Source organism: Canis lupus, chromosome 15, assembly GCF_011100685.1.
Source record: "Canis lupus familiaris isolate Mischka breed German Shepherd chromosome 15, alternate assembly UU_Cfam_GSD_1.0, whole genome shotgun sequence".
Taxonomy (NCBI): domain Eukaryota; kingdom Metazoa; phylum Chordata; class Mammalia; order Carnivora; family Canidae; genus Canis; species Canis lupus.
This window is the reverse complement of record NC_049236.1, coordinates 44674467-44694937: the sequence shown is the minus strand read 5'-3', so window position 1 is coordinate 44694937 and position 20471 is coordinate 44674467. Positions and strand designations below refer to the sequence as shown.

General features: G+C 41.6%; 1 protein-coding gene across 8 annotated transcripts in view; it reads left to right on the top strand.

The window, feature by feature from the left end:
• Positions 1-20471, top strand: part of ZNF827 (zinc finger protein 827) — a 168649-nt gene that overhangs the window by 66734 nt on the left and 81444 nt on the right. The gene's annotated exons all lie outside the window — the stretch shown is intronic.

Genomic DNA, 20471 nt, shown 5'->3' with positions numbered 1-20471 from the left:
ATCCTCTCAGCAATTCTGACTATTTCTGGTTGAACAGTAGGTTGGATAGTAAGAAATTAAGAGCGATTTACTTAGAGCCATTATTATGTCAGAGCAGTTGAAATTCCTGTGTATGCCAGTTGGTGGGGTTAAGAATTCTTCCCTTTGATGTTAATTTAGAACACACTGGAACTTCAAGGGAACATGATTTGGTATAGATAAAGCATACTACAGTTATTACATCCTTATTATAGCCCCATTTTTCTAAACTTTGCAATGATAGTGAAGCTTCTCTCTAGCAGACTGAGCTGATTGCTGAAAGCTGAAAGTTTAAAAATATGTTCAGGCCAACATATTTTCTTATGCTTAAGCCCTCCTTCCTGTGTCAAAAGGTCTCAGTGAGGGCAGCCTGGTGGCTCAGGAGTTTAGCGCCGCCTTCGGCCCAGGGTGTGATCCTGGAGACCCGGGATCGAGTCCCACATCAGGCTCTCTGCATGGAGCCTGCTTCTCCTTCTGCCTGTGTCTCTGCCTCTCTCTCTCTCTCTCTCTCTCTCTCTCTGTGTGTGTGTGTGTGTCTCCTCATGGATAAATAAATAAAATCTTAAAAAAAAAAAGGTCTCAGTGATATAGAACAATGTGTCTGTTGTTTTTCCAAGCAATTCACAGGAGTCACATAGCTCTTTGATTCTTCTTCTGTAGCATAGACTTTCCCATTGCAGTGACCCTCTTCCAATGGTGACTCCTGTCGGTAGGCTCCTTGCATGTGCTATTTCTGTTTCAGAGGCGGCTGTGCCACCTGTATTGTGAGCAGAGAAAGATGGGATGGCACCAAAAGATAATATGCAAAAATGAGATTTCAGGGAAGATTTTCTTCAGGAAGACATTTTATCCTAATCCCTTTAGCCGAAGTGATTTGGGACACTGTAGTATGAAATCATTTCCTAGATAATAATGAGATCCCTCAAATAGAATATGGCCATACAGCCGTGCACATGTAGTGATATTTGTGGACAGCAATGGCTCTTTTAAATGTTTATGTTGACTCTTGTTGAGTTTTTGTGCTGTGGGGTTCAACGACAGTTGATTGGATGACATAGTCATATTTCCAAAGGTATCTACCCTGCTTCCTAGTGTAGAAACGAAAACTTGTTTGAAAGACTAAGATAACTTTTTTTTTTGGAGGGGGGGGGCAACATTCTTTGTGTAAGAGACTTAGGTAGAAGAAAAAGCATCCCAGCCCCTGTCCTCTAGATGTGTATGGTCTAGTCGGGAGTAGTCCAGGGCGATGGAATCCATTCCATAAATGTTTTGCACTTAGAACTCCATGCTTCTACACTCTAGCAGATTATAATCAGGTAAACTGTGAAGAAGTTTCCAGTTGGTCCTAAAAATAGACACGTGACTTAAAAACAACTGTCTTTTCATTCCTAAGCCACAAGGTAAAGGGGACTCACCCTTTACTGGGTTTAAAGTGGATACTAGAGTTTCTAATCATAGGTGGATCAGTGCTCTTGGAAGAAGGATGTTAGGGAAAAACTTCCTATGCTCTCTTTCCTCAAGATGCAGTTTAGCAATTTCAGTATTCATGTCTTGAAAGACATCCACGGAAAGGACCTGTCAGTGTCTTCAAGGTACCTTTTCCACAATAGTTCCTGTCCCTTTGTAGACAAGAGGGGTGATTCATTTCCCATAGCAGCCATGCAGGTTAGTCAGGGCTGCCTTAGGTTCACCTCAGCTGATACCCCAGAGCCTTGCTGTGGGCATTCTCATGAACGTGAGTCTCTGTTGCTTCCTGCCTTGCCAATTTTCATTTATAGCCTTTTGCCACATTGAGGGAAATCCTTTTGGCCAGGAAGAGTTGGGTGAATTTGAAAAGTATGCCCCATGCATATATCGCACATTTTGTTTCTTCTTCCAGTATTGACCAAAGGAACAGCCAAGATGTTGGAAGAAAAGGATTTTTCTGCTTTGTTATTTGTTTCCTTGAGATTAGAAGCTATGATCTGTAGTGTAGGCCCTCTTAGTCTTTTCATTGAATCCATAAGAGGAAACGGGTCAACAGTTTTGGCTGCTTCATTTCCAGGTTTAAATTAATTTGTGTTAACTCCTTAATGATGGACATTAGGCACAGGGCCCAGTCAAACATCATGTGAAACTTTCCCATGTGGAGAAATGTCTGTACGTATATTGTTTTTCAAATTGACATTTACATTTTATGGGAAAAACACAGATGAGGTAGAGGCTAGGCTAAATTCTTCATTAACTGTGTGTTGGGAAAATCTGAGGTTTCTTCCTTCCTGGGGCTCAAGTTCTCCTTCCAGTTGTTAATTGGGAAGTCAAGTGCCTGACAGCTGGGCCAAGTAAATTGATTACCATAAAGAAAGCAACCCACTCTGAGGGAACTGCTGGATGTCTGTGACTACCTGTTGTTATGTGACACAAGGCAGCCAAAACAATCAGACTTTTCTGCTAACGCGCAGAGTTGCCAAAGATAATTCCCAGAAGTCGTGATTCAGGAGGCCAGAATCCTGAAGCTCAGTACAGGGGATATGTAACATTAGACAGACGAAGAAAATCCGGTTGCTGTGAAACCCTGGTTTTGCAACATCAAGTGACTTCACAAACTTCTGGAACAGATGTGTTATCACAGATGTGATGCAATACTGAAGATGACACAAAATCTGATCTGTCTCTGGTGGGCTGTAAGAGAAGTAGCTAGGCACACAGAGATAAAGAAATGCCCCTTCTCCTTCTGGGAAGCCACATGTTTGTGTGGGAATGAATACATAAAATGTACAGTGTACGTGGTTGAAGCAGATTAAGAATGCCATTTGAAACGTGAATTCCACAAAAATAAAGGCTGAAGTTATTTTTGAAACTAGTGAAAAATTAAGCACTTAAATTTACCTAACATGGTAAATAAAACTTCATATTAGGCCTTAATTGGAGACACTTCTGTAGGTTTTCTTATTTCTGTGCACAAAGAAGGAAACCAGGTGGATTTATATTCATTTCCGATTTGTATTCATTTATCCCAGTCTCGTCTTGGAGAAAAATATAAATTATAATTGCCTCACCTAGAAAAATCCAAGTAGACCATGGATTTGAAATACATAGAGATGTTGGGTTCAGGAAATCTCCTGAGTAAGATAGGGCTTCAGCTCTGAAATATCTATTTATTTATTTAGTACTTTTTCAAAAGATTTTATTTATTTATTTGAGGGAGTGTGAGCGAGAGAGTGGGAGAGAGAGCATGCACGCCTGAGCGAATGGCAGAGGGAGAAGCAGACTCCCCACTGAGCAGGGAGCCCGATGGCAGGGCTCCATCCCAGGACCCCAGGATCATGACCTGAGCTTAGGGAAGACACTTAACCAATTGAGCCACACAGGCCCCCCCAGTATTTTTTTTTTTAAGTAATGTCTACCGTCAATGTGGGGCTTGAACTCACGACCCAGAAATCAAGAGTTGCATGTTCCACTAACTGAGCCAGCCAGGTGCTCCACAGCTATGAAATATTTAGAAGCCGGCAAACTTGAGTAAGATGAAGTTTAAGGTGAGCTTAATCTCTGGGATGAACTGAAACAGAGAGACCCCAAAATTGACTTTATGAATAGTTTTAATTAGGACCCTTGTGGTTGTACACAATAGATCTTCTTCAGCCAGTTCAGGCAAACGAGGGGAATTTAATAGAACGTGCAGGTTTGGGGTTAATTTACAGAATCCGAGGGCAGGGATGGAGAAGGCTGTAAGGCCTTCACATAAGCCAGGATCTGGAGGACCACGTGGAAACCAGGAAGCTCTCCCTCCCTACCTCATCCTTGCTTCTCTGTGTGGGCAAATGGACTTTTTCTGCTACCCAGTTCACATGGTGGAAAAAGACAATTTCTTGCAGCTTCCGAGTTTGCTTCTTGTTCAAAAAAGGAGCCAGACAGAAATTTCTTAGTCCCAATTCCAAATTCCAGCTGATTGCCTCAGGTCCAGTTGGGATCCACTAATGGAAACTTGTACTGCCACTAGGGCTAATGGCATGTTGGGCAGACATGGCTGCGGTCATACAGGATGGCTGGGAGGGAGAAGAACCCCCTAGAAAGGCATCTTGGGTGGGCAAGGATGGGGGTGGCATGAAACCAGGAAGACAAACAATATGTATGAACCACAAAAGTTTGAGGAGCAGACCATGGTAATTGCTGTTATTTAAATACTAAATGTAAATGTGTTTTGGCCTTCGGATGACTTTTACCTTTCTTTTCTGGTAGAGTCTTTGGGGAAGACCCACCCAGCCAGGACTTTGCCTAGCCAGCCTCTCACAGTACTGAGGCAGTGCTTCTCAAAGTATGGTCCCCAGAAAAAAAAAAAAAAAAAAGTATGGTCCTCGGTCCTCAGACTGGCCGAATCAGCATGGGTGGGGGAGAAATGCAAATTCTTGAACTCTACTCTGGACCTCATTGAAACTCTTGAGGTTGGAGGCCCAGCTGTCTGTGTTTTTGCCAGCCCTCCATGTGATGCTGACAGCTAAGTTTTGAGAAGCACCGTGCCAAGGAAATGGTTAATTAAAGAAATAAGTTTTGCCCATCTGAGAAGATTGCCTTAGACTAAAGCTGACAGAAAACAACAGTCTATCAAATGTACATTTTACTTTTAAGAAGAGCATCTCTTCAGTAGAGATTCTTTTTCACTTATTATGCAATAATGGTATCTGGGAAACTTTTTTTGGAAGGGAACATGCACCTAATCAAGATAGTGTTGGTTGTGAGCCTCAGATTAATACTGCTTTTTTTTCCGGTGTTCTTTGTTGTTAAATTTCATGATTGTTCGTGGGCGATGTTGGCTTTTGTCTTGTTTGTTTAGTTTTTAAGAAGAAAAAGCTCCTCCTATCTCCCTCCCCTGCAAATCAAAGACCCTGTCAGAAACTGTCGTATTCTAAAGAATTCCTCAAGATAAGCAAGAGATTTTAGCTAAACAGTTTTTCAGAGCAAAAACTATTCACTGTTCTATTTAGGATTTCTCCTTTGGAAAATTGTAGTCCATCAAACTTGATGAACAGGATGGCTTCTATAATAATCTACAAGGATGGAAAGTAGATGATTCAGTTTTATATTAATGTCAGGTTACATTTGTCTCCCTCAGACCTATAAGTTACCTAATTAAGTGGTGGAAAGAACATGGAAGGCCTCATCGCACCTAGTTCATGGTGGTTCTACTTGCTCACATCAGGCCGAAAGTAGAGTTCAGTCCAAAAGCAAACAGGTGGACATATCAGCAAAGTAGTGGAGAAGATGTAAAGAATAATTTTGAAGTCAGTTGAAAAGCACTTTATTTCTTTTATTAATATTGTCTATTTATCACACTGTCAAGTACAGGGTACCGAAGAATCTGAGGGCATAAAAATGTCAAGTGGCGTAGCCTACTCAGCCTGAAATGAGAAGTTCTTTTTTTCACTTCAACTTTTTTGAGCACCTGGAGAAATTGAATTGATTGAATCCAGTGGTCTACTACTTTTCTAAGAATTTATTCATTTCACACTGTTATACGTTTTTGAGGGGACTTCTAGACTGATTTTTAAGCACTATTTCATTTTTAAAAACATCTTTATTGAGAGATAACTCAATGCCATAAAATTTACCAATTTGAAGTATACAGTTCAGTAGTTTTTAATATATTCATAGAATTATGCAGCCATTGCCGTATCTAGTTATGGAACATTTTCATCACCCCAAAAAGAACTCCATACCCATTAGCAGTCATTCCTTACCCATCCCCATGTCACCCCCAACCCTAGGTAACCACTAATCTGCTATTTCTCTATATAGATTTGACTGTTCTGTACATTTCATATGAATGAAAGCATACAATATATGGTCTTTTGTAACTGACTTCTTTCACTTAGCATAATGTTCTTAAAGTTCATCTGTGTTGTTCATCTGATTATCGTACTTCATTCCTTTTTATGGCTGAATAATATTCCATCGAATATTATTGGAATAAATATGCCAATACTGTAATGTTGATTTTATATATGGCATAAAATGGACACATACCACATTTTGTTTATTGAGTCATCTGCTGATTAACATTTGGTTGTTGCCCAATTTTTGACTGCTATGAACATTCATGTACAAATTTTTCTTGTGGGCATATGTTTAGTTTCTCTTAGGTATATACCTAGGAGTGGAACTGCTGAATCAAATGGTAACTCTATGGTTAACATTTTGAGGAAATGCTAAGCTGTTTGCCAAAGCAGATGCACCATTTTACATCCCCACCAGCAATGTATGAGAGTTCTAATTTTTCCACATACTTGCCAAAACTTATTATTGTCTGTCTTTTTTTTTTTTTTTTTTTATAACCATCATAGTGGGTATGAACTAGTATTTCACTGTGGTTTTGATTTGCTTTTCCCTGATGACTTAAGATGTTGAGTATATTTTCATGTGCTTATCAGACATTGGTGTATCTTCTTTGGAGAAATGTCTATTCAAGTCCTTTTCCTGCTTTTTAAGTTATTTGTCCTTTTATTTTTGAGTTGTGAAAGTTTCTTAGATATTCGAATAGAAGCCTCTTAGCAGATGTATGATTTGCAAATACTTTCTCCTATTCTGCTAATTGTCTTTTCATTTTCTTAATAATATGATTTGTAGCACAAAATATTTTAATTTTGATGTTGTAGTCCAGTTTACCTCTCCTTTCTTTTGTTGCTTGTGAGCACCATCACATTTTCCTTGATTCCAAAACTTAAGTCAAAGTGGAGACTTGTTTAATATTAAAATGAAATAGTGTCTTTACTTAAATGAGGGCAGCATTTAAGTTTCAGATATAAAGCCTATGAAAACTAATTTATTGAATACAGACCTCATAGTGGAATTTACCTGATTTCTATATTTTTGCAATAGCATTCTGTAGTTCACCTGATGGCAAAGAATATTTGTATGTCAATTCTTTTTTTTTTTAAGATTTCTTTATTTATTTTAGAGAGAGTGAGAGAGGGAGTAGGGGGAGGGGCAGAGGGAGAGAAAGAATCTGAAACAGACTCCCTGCTGAGCACAGAGCCTGACGTGGCTTGATCTCACGACCCTGAGATTATGACCTAAGCCGAAATCAAGAATCAGACGCCTCACTGACTGAGCCACCCACGTGTCCCATATGTCAACTTTTTAAATGACTTATAATGAATGTGAGTAATGGGTTTACAGCTAATGGCCAGATCACTTTCCTCATGCCATATACATCATAAGCAACTCTTGGGATATGCTTGTGTATGTATATATATGTGAATATGTATATGCATGTATACACATATACACAGAAAACCCATAATTAAGGAAGTTAAATCTTTTCTTTTTAAGACTTTTTTATTTATTTGAGAGAGAGAACGAGAGCATGAGCAGTGGGAGAGGAGAGGGAGAAGCAGATTCCTCGTTGAGCAGGGAGCCCAACATGGTGCTCGATCCCAGGATCTGAGATCATGACCCAAGCCCAAGGTGGACACTTAACTGTCTGAGCCACCCAGGTGCCCTGAGTTAAATCTTAAAGAATTAGACTCTTCTTTTAGGACTTGAAAACTTAGTGAGAATTGAAGGTATTTTCAGTGTGAAAACTATGTCTTATACAAACAGGGACTAGATCACTTTAATAAGATAAAAAATGTGACATGCTTATATACCAAAGAGAATCCTTTTCTTGAAGGTCTAGATCTTGTTAAACTCAACAGAAATACAGTGGTTTATTGACCTGCCTTTTGAGCTAACGCTGAGCTCTGTGCAGCTTTTCCCAGCAAGAAGAGGGAACTTGTTTGGAACAGATTCTCCCACCATTAACTGGTATTACCCTCCCTCTTTGACTAGTAGGTACCCTTCTACTCCTTTCAGAATTTCACACACAGCTTACAAATCTTGGAGGCACACACCTGAATAGCTGATGCTGCTCCCCACCTCCTGTGGGAACTCTTCTGGCTGTTGCCCCCAGGGCCAGTGCCTCTGCACCTCCTTTTCCCCCTAGAGCCTTCACCCCACTGGTCACCCTTTTGCTTTCTTGACCTGGCTTCCTCCGCCTCCCACACGCGGCCTGGGACTCAGAAAGACTGCACTCAAAAGGGTTCTTGTTTTATTATCATCTCCCTAATGCATAGCTGCATATATTAATGTAGCCACGAAAATTTGTATTGGCGTGTGTTTCCAGAAACCAGGCAAGAACTCTGAAAGGAATTTCATAGGCTCCACCTTCATGAAAGATTCCTTTTCTGTTTGGCCAATCTGGGGGAGGGAGGGGTTTGATCACTGCTGCAAAGGTTGAGGGTGGGGCTATAGGGTGGGGAGGGGTACAGACAGGGTAGGATGACGTGGAGGTGTTCCAGATCTTCCTTTGTAATACTGAGCAAAGAATGGAGAATGACACCTAGAAAATGTGCTTGCAGTTGGATAGTGTGCCCTCCTGATTCCTCTGTTGTTTTCTGTTTCCCTGCATAAATGACTACAGATGTTATCCAGGGCACAAACTGTAGTGCAGTTTGTATTGAGAAACCACTAATAGATACTATTCAATGGTGATAACTCTAAGAAGAAGCTTTATTTTCTGAGGGATCCAGTTGCAGTGTGGATGTAAATATTTGAGTCACCAGTGAAAACATTCTCTTCCATTTTTCACACAGAGGACAAATGCCCCTGCTAGGTGGAAGCTGTGTATCCTATCACTGCATTAGGATCTCCTCTACTGCTCTAGCTTTTTGTGGTTCTTACCCCAGCCTTTTTGGCTATATGTTGTTACCACAGTTGTAGTCTTGTGAGGAAGAGCGTGACCATTATTTCCCTCAACAAAATATCTAAAATGTTCTCATTCCACAGCTTTTCTCTTCATTGCCATATTAACCTTTCACCTTCGACTTATGCACATCAAGGAAGGGGTACGTTCACATGTATAATTAAACCCCATGGATTCCGTGCTCCTCTTCATACAAACTGGTATCACCGATCTACCCCTGAAGAAAGGAATCCTTTCTCCACTGCCAGGTGGCCTAACCACTGCTGAGTGGCCACATTGCCCAAGGCTCAAGTGAGTGGCAGTGCCTGGGCCACTCAGTGCACTGAGTACCAGAAGACACCCACAATCTGAGAGCGATGGGATCTGTTTCCGTGGAGTAAGGGATGTCCATAATGGCCCAAGAATGGGAAACTTTCATGAAGTGAACGATTTCTCCTTTATGGCTTCTGTTTTTTTGTTTTTTCTAAATTTTAAAAGTTGTAGTGTTCTCTTAGTTTTAGGTGTACAATTTAATGATTCAGCAATTCTATACATTATTCAGTGCTCATCAAGATAAGTGTACTCTTAATCTCCATTATCTGTTTTACCCATCCTCCCACCTACCTCCTCTCTGGCAAGCATCAGTCTGTTCTCTGTATTTAAGGTTTTTTGTTTGTCTTTTTTCCTGTTTATGTTTTTTTCTTGAATTCCACAAATTAGTAAAACCATATGATATTTGTCTTTCACTTACTGACTTACGTGATAGCCTGTAGGTTCATCCGTGTTGTTACAAATGGCAAGATCTCATTCTTTTTCATGGCTGAGTAATATTCTACTGTGTGTGTATGTACACACATCGCATCTTTATCTGTTCATTTACGAATGAACAATTGGATTGCTTCCATATCTGAGCAATTGTAAATAACAGGGGTGCATATATATTTTTGAATTAATGTTTTCATTTTCTTTGGGTAAATACTTAGTAGTGGAATTACTGCATCATATGGTAATTCAGGTTTTAATCTTCTGAGGAACCTCCATACTGTTTTCCAGTGGCTGAAAGCAATTTGCATTCCCACCAACAGTGGGGAGAGGGTTCCTTTTTCTCCCAATCCTCACCAACATCTGTTGTTTCTTGTATTGTTGATTTTAGCCATTTTGACAGAAGGTAATATCTCATTGTGGTTTTGATTTGCATTTCCCTGATGAGTAGTGATGTTGAGCATCTTTTCATGTATCTGTTGGCCATCTGTATGTCTTCTTTGGAAAAATGTTTGTGTCATTTGCACATTTTTATTGGATTATTAACTTTCTTGGTGTTGAGTTGTGTAAGTTCTTTATATATTTTAGATAGTAACCCCTTATGGATATATCATTTGCAAATATCTTCTCCCATTCAGTAGGTTGCCTTTTTGTTTTGTTGATGTTTCCTTCCCTGTGCAAAAACTTTTTATTATGATGTAGTCCCAGTAGTTTACTTTTGCTTTTGTTGCCCTTGTTTCAGCAGACGTGCTTCAGCAGACATATCTAGAAAAATGTTTCTATGGCCAATGTTAAAGAAATTACTGCCTGTGTTTTCTTCGAGGAGTTTTATGGTTTCAGATCTCATCTTTAGGTCTTTAATCCATTTTGAGTTTATTTTTGTGTATAGTTTAAAAAAAAACGGTTCAGCTGCATTCTTTTGCATGTAGCTGTCCATTTTTCCCAGCACCATTTATTGAAGAGACTTTTTCCCATTGTGCACTCTTGCCTCCTTCCTCTTCTGTATTTTAGAATAGTTTGAGAACAATAAGTATTAACTCTTCTTTAAATGTTTGGTAGAATTCACCTGTAAAACCATCTTGTCCTGGACTTTTGTTTGTTGGAAGTTTTTTGATTACTGATTCAATTTCATTACTAGTAATCAGTCTGTTCAAATTTTCTATTTCTTCCTATCCAGTTTTAGAAGGTTTCTAGGAATGTATCCATTTCTTTTAGGTTATCCAATTTTTGGCATATAATTTTTCATGATAATCTTTTATAATCCTCCGTATTTTTTGTGGTGATAATTATTATTTTTCTTTCATTTCTGATTTCATTTGAGTCCTCTTTCTTTCTTGGTGAGTCTAGCTAAAAGTTTGTCAATTTTGTTGATCTTTTCATTCAAAGAACCAGCTTCAGGTTTCATTTATCTGTTCTATTGTTCTTTTTAGTCTCTATTTCATTTATTTCTGCCTTAATCTTTATTATTTCCTTCCTTCTACTCACTTCAGGCTTTGCTTGTTTCTATTTCTCCCTTACTGCTTCTATTATTCTTACATGAAAACAAAGGATTGAAAAGTGGCATTTTTGCTTTATCCAAATGTGAGGACCAGTAACATTCTTTCTGAAGGGATCTTGGTCTTCCCTCCTCATGATTCTATATATGCCACCCATGTATCTATTTTTCCCAAATCTAAGCCATCCTGAGTTTGTGCTGTAAGGTGCTTTACTTCTTATTTTCTAAATTTAGGATAGCAGCTGGATTCAAGCACATTTCCTGGTTTCCTGTGACTTGCCATATGCCTGGATCACTTATCTCCACAGCTGGAGAAATGGGGAGGAGTGATAGAATATATTTGTGACCCACCACATTTCATTTTAGGGCAAAAATCAGGTGCTGAGGATCATTGTTTAAAGAATGAATTATGAGCTCATTTCCTTACTTCCTGTACTACCATACTCACCTCCATAAACCTACCTAAACATAGACACACAGTTCCCTACTGTTGCTACCAGAAATCCTTCGTAGTGTTTTGGAGTGGGGGAAATTCACAGAGACAGCCTGACTGGAGGCTTCCTGTGGTCCACATGTATGTAGCCAGAGGTATCTTCATAGCCCCTCTGGTTGAGAGGGAGATAGGCTCTCTGCAGAGCCTAAGCATTGAGAATGAAAGGTGAGATTGCAGTGATTTGTGGGACTTATTTTGAGGGTGAAAGCATCATGCCTCACTGTGCACATTTGAATATTGGTCTTAGTCTTCACTTGGAATTCATCAGTGCTTATTTGGTTCACATATTGGGTAATATGTATATAATACCTTTTTTCCTCCACTTTGTTTTAAAGAGCTGTGGAAAATAAAGGAGAAAACTGGGGAGTAGGAGGATGATTTAACCGAGACAGATGGTGGTCTCCTTTCAATTACTTGTACTGAAGCCTTTGCGCCCTGTTGATCCTATTTTAACGCTGTTTAAAATATGTTCTCCTAACACATTGTATATGTTAGAAAGCTCTTCCTATATGATTCTTTCTCAGCTTTCCTGGTGACACCCAGAGCTAAAAGTCTTCATCCTGTGTGTGACAGTGAGTGTTCACGCGTTAGGGCCTCATTCTCAGTTTTGGGACTACCTTCCCCTTCCTCCTCCTCCCCCTCCCCGCCACTTCCCTACCTCCCCACCCCTTTCTGCCCTCAGTTAGCTGTTTTTTTGCTCTTCAGCACCTGCGCTGGAGAGGACACGGGAACAGAGAAAGGAAGGGAAATTAAAATGAGTCATTTATTGCTACTTGTAAGGAGCTTTGATTTAAAAAACATTTGGAAAAGAAGGTTGAAACACAGCCAGAATACATTGTGAAGATACTCATGCACCCATGCCTTCAAGAACCAAGGGGAATTAAGAGTCCAGAGGGACCATTCTGCACCATCAGATGGTTCCCCCCCAGCCCTCCACCCCATCTAAGGATTCCCACAAGCATGGTACTAGGGACAGTGCTCTATCAAAAACAAAAGCTCCTTTATCATTGGCTATGAGGGATTTTATTTCTGGCACAAGTATGTAAAGATTTCTTGGGCTTTAAATGAACTCTATACTTCAGTTCTCCTCTTTATATTTCTTTATGGCCTTCCTTATTTTTGTTTGTTTGCTTTCACTTACTCATTTATTCGACAAATATTTATTGAGCTCCTGCTATTTTCTAAGTTCTGCTTTAGGTCCTAGGGGCATAATGGGGACTAAAACAGTGCCTTCTCTTGCACAGGTCCTGCATTCTCTTCCCACCTCATCTATCGCTACCCATACCTCACTCCCTCACTCTAGTTGGTTAGTGCCTGGGTCAGTGTCTTCTGGTATGTGTGGTCCTGCTCTGTGCACCAAGCTGATCAGCCCTTCCCTGCCTGCTGAAAACATCAACCAGTGGAAGAGAAATAGTCCAGGCTTCTCAACAGAGATAGCCTTGGGGCATGATTCAGTAATATTTAGCACCACCCAAGGAAAACACTTTAAACTTGTCTGCTATATACTTATGCCCTGTGACCATCTTTTAATGGAAAATACTTAAAAGTTTAGTAAAACTCTCAGCTATTAAAAATTAAACTCTTCCCTTGCTCATTCCTTTCTTTGGGTATTTTGGTCCTTCTCCCTCCTCTTTGTGCACAAAGCAGTGGCCAAGTGATAACTTGACAGAGATGGACCTTGCTTTTTGGTTATTTTCATGTCAGCAGGAATTTTACTGAATCTTTCAGGGAGTCTGTTTAAAACCTAAGTATGCACCCTGTCCCACCCCCACCCCCATCCCCAACCAGCATTCAGGTTCATAGAAGGTTATATAAAGGCCTATTAATCACAGCAGATGAGGTGGACAGGGCTTAGATTTATTAAATGGCAAAGGATAATAATGTTAAATAGATTTAAAGTTAGAACAGATACTTTAATTGACCCTTTTTCTTTCTTTCTTTCTTTCTTTCTTTCTTTCTTTCTTTCTTTCTTTCTTTCTTTCTTTCTTTCATGTGAGATAGCAAAGTATATTCTGGATATTAGATGAAAAATAGGTTAATTTTTAAAAAATGAGATCATTTGGAATGTTACCAAATGGCAGACATACAGTTTAAATGTGCCTCTTTAGCTAATTTCTAGTGAAATCATCAAATGAAAAGAAAACAAGATGATTGTGAGAGGTTTTACATTAACACCGGGACACTCAGAGGTCAACAGATAATGATGGAGCCACTCCATATCATCTGCTGCTTGGAGAAGCTGATCTCCTGGAGCCCCCATTGAAGGATCTTCATTCTTGATTGTGATTGGACACAAGTGAAATTGAATGCAGAATTTTTTTGGTGTGATGGACATATTCTGACTTGTGATCATCTGCGTGGCCATGGAGGGACCTCTTTTTCGTCACGTGAGCCTCCTCTGTCATCTAACACTAGGCAACATCATACCCAGAATCGATTCCAAAACTTGTGCTGCAGCCTTGGGCCTGGTTTTGTGGCCAATCCGAGAACACCAGCAAATGCCCAGCTGAGCTATCTCAGACAAGGACCCGTTGCATTGCTTGCTGGTATGGAGGATGTGAAGGCAAGTTTAAAAATCGACTGAAGGATAAAGCTTCAAGTGTTTTGCTCTGATGGAAATTAATGTTTTTTGGACCCCTGAAAGAACTTCCAGGGCTTACTAACTCTTTATTACCTTTAAAGTTCAAGTTCTATTTTTTTAGGGCATATTTATTCCTTGCAGATTCAGATAGAACACCTGGTGCTACTCATTGTAGTTTTTAAAAACTTGATTCTAAGTTGATCCCCTGCTTACCTCTGTCTAATAATTCACTAGTGTGCATAGCTAAATCTTCAGAGGCTTGTGAATTCTCCTTCCTGATTGGCCAGGCAGTATACTGATACAGAGGGGAAACACTGGTAACTCTCAATTTTGGCAATTCAAAAGGCCAATTCTGATAAAAACATATTTGAGGTTGTTTTAGAAATCAAAAGTGTGTGTGTGTGTGTGTGTGTGTGTGTGTGTGTGTGTGTGTCTACCGGAGGTTGTAGGGCTCTCCTGTTGGAAAATACTTAAAATTCTGAAAATTCTTATATATTATTAGAAGAACCAGGGGAAAATCTGCTGAAAATTCTTATATATTATTAGAAATTTCTTGAAAATTCTTATATATTATATTAGAAGAACCAGGGAAAAATCTGCTGCACCACTGCTTTGTTTCACAGAGAGGATTTACTCTCATTTTCCCTAGGAGCAGATGACCAACGTGTCCATAGGGAGAAAACTGGTCAGAGCCTGTATTGCCTCTCTCTGGGGTGTGGCTGCACCCATGGAAAAGCCACAGCCTCAGAATTCATTCCTCAGAGCAGGAACGGGGAGCTTCTCCCCACTGAGGCCCACTGCACTCTAGGCATTGTGGAGATGAGCCAAGGGCCACGCCGTGGAAAAAATGAGACTTAAAGATACAACTTCCCGTGGAGAAGCCTATACCAATCCAGTCCCCTAAAGAATGGAAAATTGTATCAGGATGCGTGTGCTTGTGTCCCGTGTGATCACTCCTTCAGAGAGACAGGGTAGGCTATAAAAGAGGAAAGGAAGAATTCCATACAGCCTGTAAGACTCGGGTTCATAATTACCATAGGAAGAACAGCTAGGTTTCTCTCTCCTTCACTGAGGACCCAACTGCCATCACACGGCAAGGGAGTGACTGCCCGGCCAGGGCTGTCTCGCTTCCACTTCTGTGGAATAACATTTCCATTTCTCCCTCCATCCTTGTCTCTGCTTGGGGAGGCCTGGGGCTCCATCTTTCCCTGAGCGGCCAAGGAAACCCAGTCCAACTCTTCATTCCATTTTGATTTTGGCAAGGGCAAAGTCAAGCAAGAGAAAGCATAGGCAGAAAGCGACTGCCTTTATCAGATGCCAGCGGGTGCAGGCCCTGCGATAGGATGCCACCGTGTGATCTCATTTCTTGTTCCTGGTTGTTCATGTCACTTCACCTGGTCCTCTTGACCTGCGCTGTTGTTCACAGAGTGTTAGTAATAAACCCACTGTCTACAGGAATCTGGTTTCATACCTGGACGGTGTTTTTATAACCAATGAGAACCCTGTCTCTTTGAGGATGGCTAGTTGGAGATGAAAGATTTTTAATTTATCTAATTGATACGAACATCACTCTAAAAAGCATACTGTTTCCACGTGGTATAGTTGGCATTGCTTCTACACACATTCTTTTAAGCTTCTTGTTACTCTAAAATGCTAGCTCAGGATCATGGTCATGAGCCACCCAGAGAGAGAAGGGTCAGTTTTCATTGTCTCTTTCAGTGCCATTGCCAGTGATTCATCTTTTCATATTTTGTTTTTAAGTTCATAGCATGTGTGAGTTCATAACATCAATGGCAGATTGAGGAGTCAAGAGACAGAGAATAGCATCACACGCGTGCTTTAGGTGACATGTGTGACAGATATACAGTAAGCATATCTAATGTGCCAGGCCCTGTGCGACATCTTGAGAATGAAAGATGAATAAGAATCTCACTCAGCAGGATGCCTGGGTGGGCTCAGTGGTTGAGCATCTGCCTTCAGCTCAGGGCGTGATCCTGGAGTCCCAGGATTGAGTCCCACATGGGGCTCCCTGCATGGAGCCTGCTTCTCCCTCTGCCTGTGTCTCTGCCTCTCGTGTGTGTGTGTGTGTGTGTGTGTGTGTGTGTGTGTGTGTCTCATGAATACATAAATAAAATCTTAAAAAAAAAAAGAATCTCACTCATCCCTGAGTTCAGTGCAGAGGGGAAATACATGCCTGAATGATAGTAGTAACATGCCATGGGATTTGCAGAGGCCATCCGATCTAGATGTAGGATAGAGCAGGGAGAGAGAGGATCACTGGACGGGGGGGATAAAGGAATGCTGCACACAGAGGGGACACCTGAATACAGATGACCCTTGAACAACATGGACTGGCATGTGCATGTCCACTTCTGTACAGGTCCACGTATACGTGGAATTTTTTCGATAAATATAGTACAGTCGCCTTAAATGTCTTTTCCTTATGATTTTTTGACATTTTCTTTTCTCTGGCTTACTTTATTGTAAGAATACTGTTTATGATATATATGACATCTAAAATATCGGATGTTTATGCTATCAGTCAGGTTTCTAGTCAGTAGTAGGCTGTTCTAGTTAAGTTTTAGGGGAGTCAAAAGTTATGTGTGAATTTTCAACTGTGATGGGGGAGGAGGGGTCACCACCCCTGACCCTCACATTGTTCAAGGGTCAAGTGTACTTTTGAAATCTGAAAAGGATGTTATCGGGTGTTTTAGAAGGGAATAGGGTGAAAAACAGCATGTCATGTTCAGGAACTGGAGTATTTGCAGTATTGAAAGAGCACAATGGCACATAGAGGTGTGCTGAGAGATGATGCAGGGAGGTGGGGCTGGGGCTTTACAGGGGACAGGAACTAAGGGAAGGAATCATGTAGGCCCCAGTGTAGGCATTTTCCCACAGGAGGGCTGGCATGGGAATGGTCTTAAATGCCTTCCAGTGGGGCCGCCTGGACAATTGGGGGCTGCACAATGACAAAGGGGAATGGAAACCAACAAGCGGATTCCTAGGGCAGTAGAGGCAATAAGGGACCACAGGCACGAGGGAGTTCAGCCACATAAAGGGAACTTGCAGGAACCCAAGGGCAGGAATGCAGTGAGCCTCCAACAGTCCTAGAGGCTGAAGCAGGAGGCTCTCATGAAGTATCAGTCTGTCTCTCTCCTCTTTGGACTTCCATGTACACCATGCTGGGCCACTCCCTTTCCTCCTCTTTTCCTCCCTCTTTCTTCCTCCGGTCTAAGGGTAGGGGTAACAGTTCCACCCCATCCACTGCTCTCTACTCACCTTCCCTTGGATCTTACCAAGTCCTCTGGAGTCAGATGACTTCCGGTGTGTGTGTCACTGCTGATTCCCCCTCTTACTGCCCACAGACATCCCCGACTTCCACTTCCTGCAGGAATCTTAAGTACTTAGCCAAAACAGAACTGAAAATTTCCCCCCGTATTTCCCCACAGCCCAACTTTTCTATTTTCCTACTCCCATTGATAGCTTCTCCCAAATCTCAAGGCTTAAAGGTCATAGAAATATTTCTTTAATCACACTGCCTCAGGCTATGTACAAACTTTCTTTGTAATTTCTTTCACATTTGTCTCTTCATTCTTTATTCAGACTTCTAGCAGTCTCCTCCAGTTCCTCCCCATTCAACCTCTAGAATATCCTGTGAATCTTTTCTATCCCTGTGACCTTTAGTTCAGGCCCTCATCGTCTCCTTGCTTGGATTACCACCGTAAGCTCCTAACAACTGCCCCCATTTCCACTTCCTCCCAGGCCTTCCAAGTGCCACTGCCAGGTTGGCCTTCTGAAGTGCAATCTGATCGTGCTCCTCCCCTGTGCAAACCTCCCAAAGGCTGGCTCCTTGCTGGCCCCCATTCTGTAGAGGCTTCCGGGCCCCCACCTAAGATTCCACATTCTGCCCTTACCTACTTACCCAGTTATATTTCTCTGGAATATAATATGACTCCCTTTGTTAAATGATTGTTCAATAGAGGATTTGGCTTCAGCAGCAAGGTTCTAGCATGAGGAATTTTAAAGGAAGGGAGGGAGGGAGAAGGGGGGAGAGGGAAAGAAAGTAAAGGAGGGGCTGCAGGGGAGGGGAGGGAATGAAAGGAGAGGGAGGGAATGAAGGGAGAGGGAGGGGGGAAGAACAGGAAGGAGGAAGGGAAGAAGGAAAGAAGGAAGGAAGTAGGGAGGAAGGGGAAGAAAGGGAGGGCAGGAGGGAGGAAGGAAGGAAACTTTTGTCCCAGAGGCAGGAAGTAGAGAGGTGGTTACCTTTGTGAGAAGGGGGCAATGGGGAGTTAGTGTTTAATGGGTAGAGCTTCAGTGGAGAAGATGAAAAATTCTGGAGATGGATGGTGGTGATGGCACAACAATGTGAATGTACTTAATGTCACTGAGCTGCACACTTAAAAATGACTAAAGTGATAAACTTGACCCCACACACAACTCTTGGACCACTGGACCTGAGAGGATAGAACTGAGAGGCCATTGAAGATGGGGATGAGGGGATCTTAGAGACAACAGTGCTGTGAGCCCTCCATGAGCCCCCTACTGCAGGGTGGTGGGGATGAGGGAAGGGCTACTGGCCTCACCCTAGATCTAGAGAGCACAGCTGAAGGGACAGCCCCTGGGGTGTTTGTCATGTGTTTTCCTCAGGTGGGGAGCCTAGTGCACTGATGTCCCCTGTCTGCCTGGGAAATCTAGAAGATGGGAAATGGCAAGCTGCTTTGAGGACTGCATGTGCCAGAGACGCTGCTTTGCTGGGCGGGGGGCCTGAACCTGCTGGGTCTGTCCTAATCAGGTACAGAGGCACCAGTCAACCGTGGCCCCAGTGTAGGCCATTTTCCCACAGGAGGGCTGGCATGGGGATGGTCTTAAATGCCTTCCAGTGGGGCCACCTAGACAATTGGGGGCTGCACAATGACAAAGGGGAACGGAAGCCGACAGGTGGATTCCTAGGGCAGTGGAGGGAATAAGGGACCACAGGCAAGAGGGAGTTCAGCCACATAAAGGGAACTTGAGAGGAAAGATCACCTTGAAGGTAAAGGTCTCTGAAGACCCCATGCCTGAATCCCATGAGAGAAATGCCAGCTGGCCTACACAGTGTAAAAACATTCTAAAATGGGATAGCCAAGAGCTTTCCATCCTCTCTCCTTCCCTCCGTGTCCCCCTGCTCCTCTCACTCTTTCCTAGGGTCTGAAAAGACAGCTGGTGTGCTGGGGAGAAGGCAACAAGAGAGGGAGAAGGAGCCAATTCCCCCCCCCCCCCCAAAAAAAAAAGGCTACCTGTAGACCCTTCCAGGGAGGGCCCAAGACTCACCCTCCCAGGAGGGGAAACTGGTGGACTAACACGTGGATCGGACCTTCTGGATTCTGAATCAAGACTATTTTGCTGTTTAAAGGACCATCACACTTTGTATTATATAAGAATTATCAGGTTATGGGCCTGCCTGAGTTTTCACCCAGGGACAGGAGAGGAACTCTTCCTACAGGGCAGGTTTAAAGAGACAGTGGAAGACAGTAGGGTTGCTTTTATGTTTACACCCTCTGAGTCTCGCTTACTCAAGATTCCACCTCTCAATTCTGGCCTTCCAGCCAAACCAGACAACATATTCCCTGAACACCCCAGGTAGAGTACAATTCCACCTTTGTGCTTTGGTTCCCAATCTTCCTGGACTCCTCTTCCCACTCCATATTTTAATTTTACCTCTTTTATTAGAGGGCTGTTTATACTTGTCTGATCATTTGTTTAGATATAAAGTGCTTGAGGGCAAGAGCCATGTCTTATTTGCATCTGTATCCCACGTATCTTCTATCACAGTACATAGAATAAAGTAGACATTTTTAAAATGGTGGAATGACCAAATGATGAATGTAATAATGCTAATTGATAATTACTTTTGTGTACTGTATTTGCAAAAGTAGAAAAGACAGGATTGTTATATTCTCATTGCTTTGGTCCCTTTGGCCGCCAAGCAGAGTTTGAATAGGACTTATTCGATTTGCAAACCCACTCTTCCTTGAAGCTACCAGGCATACACAGTGTTCTAAATGCTTCCAAAAAGGAAATAATCATCTTTTTATGGGCATATGTAGTTACTTTTTAATTTTTTTTAAATTTAAGTAAATGACAAAATATTTGTAGTTAGCATAGAAAAATTACAAGATACAAATGGGCATTGCAATAAGCAATCACCTACCACCCACCCACCTCCCAGGCATAACCTACTGTTAACTTGTCCCTCATCTTTTTCCATGGGCTAGTTTTTTTCTTGGAATAGCAGAATAGGGTACTCACTTTACTTTATTATTTTAAGAAGAGATTCTTTTTTTTTTTTTAAATATAACAATTCTCTGGACTTCACTGTGTGAAGCTTATTTTTTTTAAGGATTTTATTTATTTATTCATAGGCACAGAGAGAGAGGGGCAGAGACAC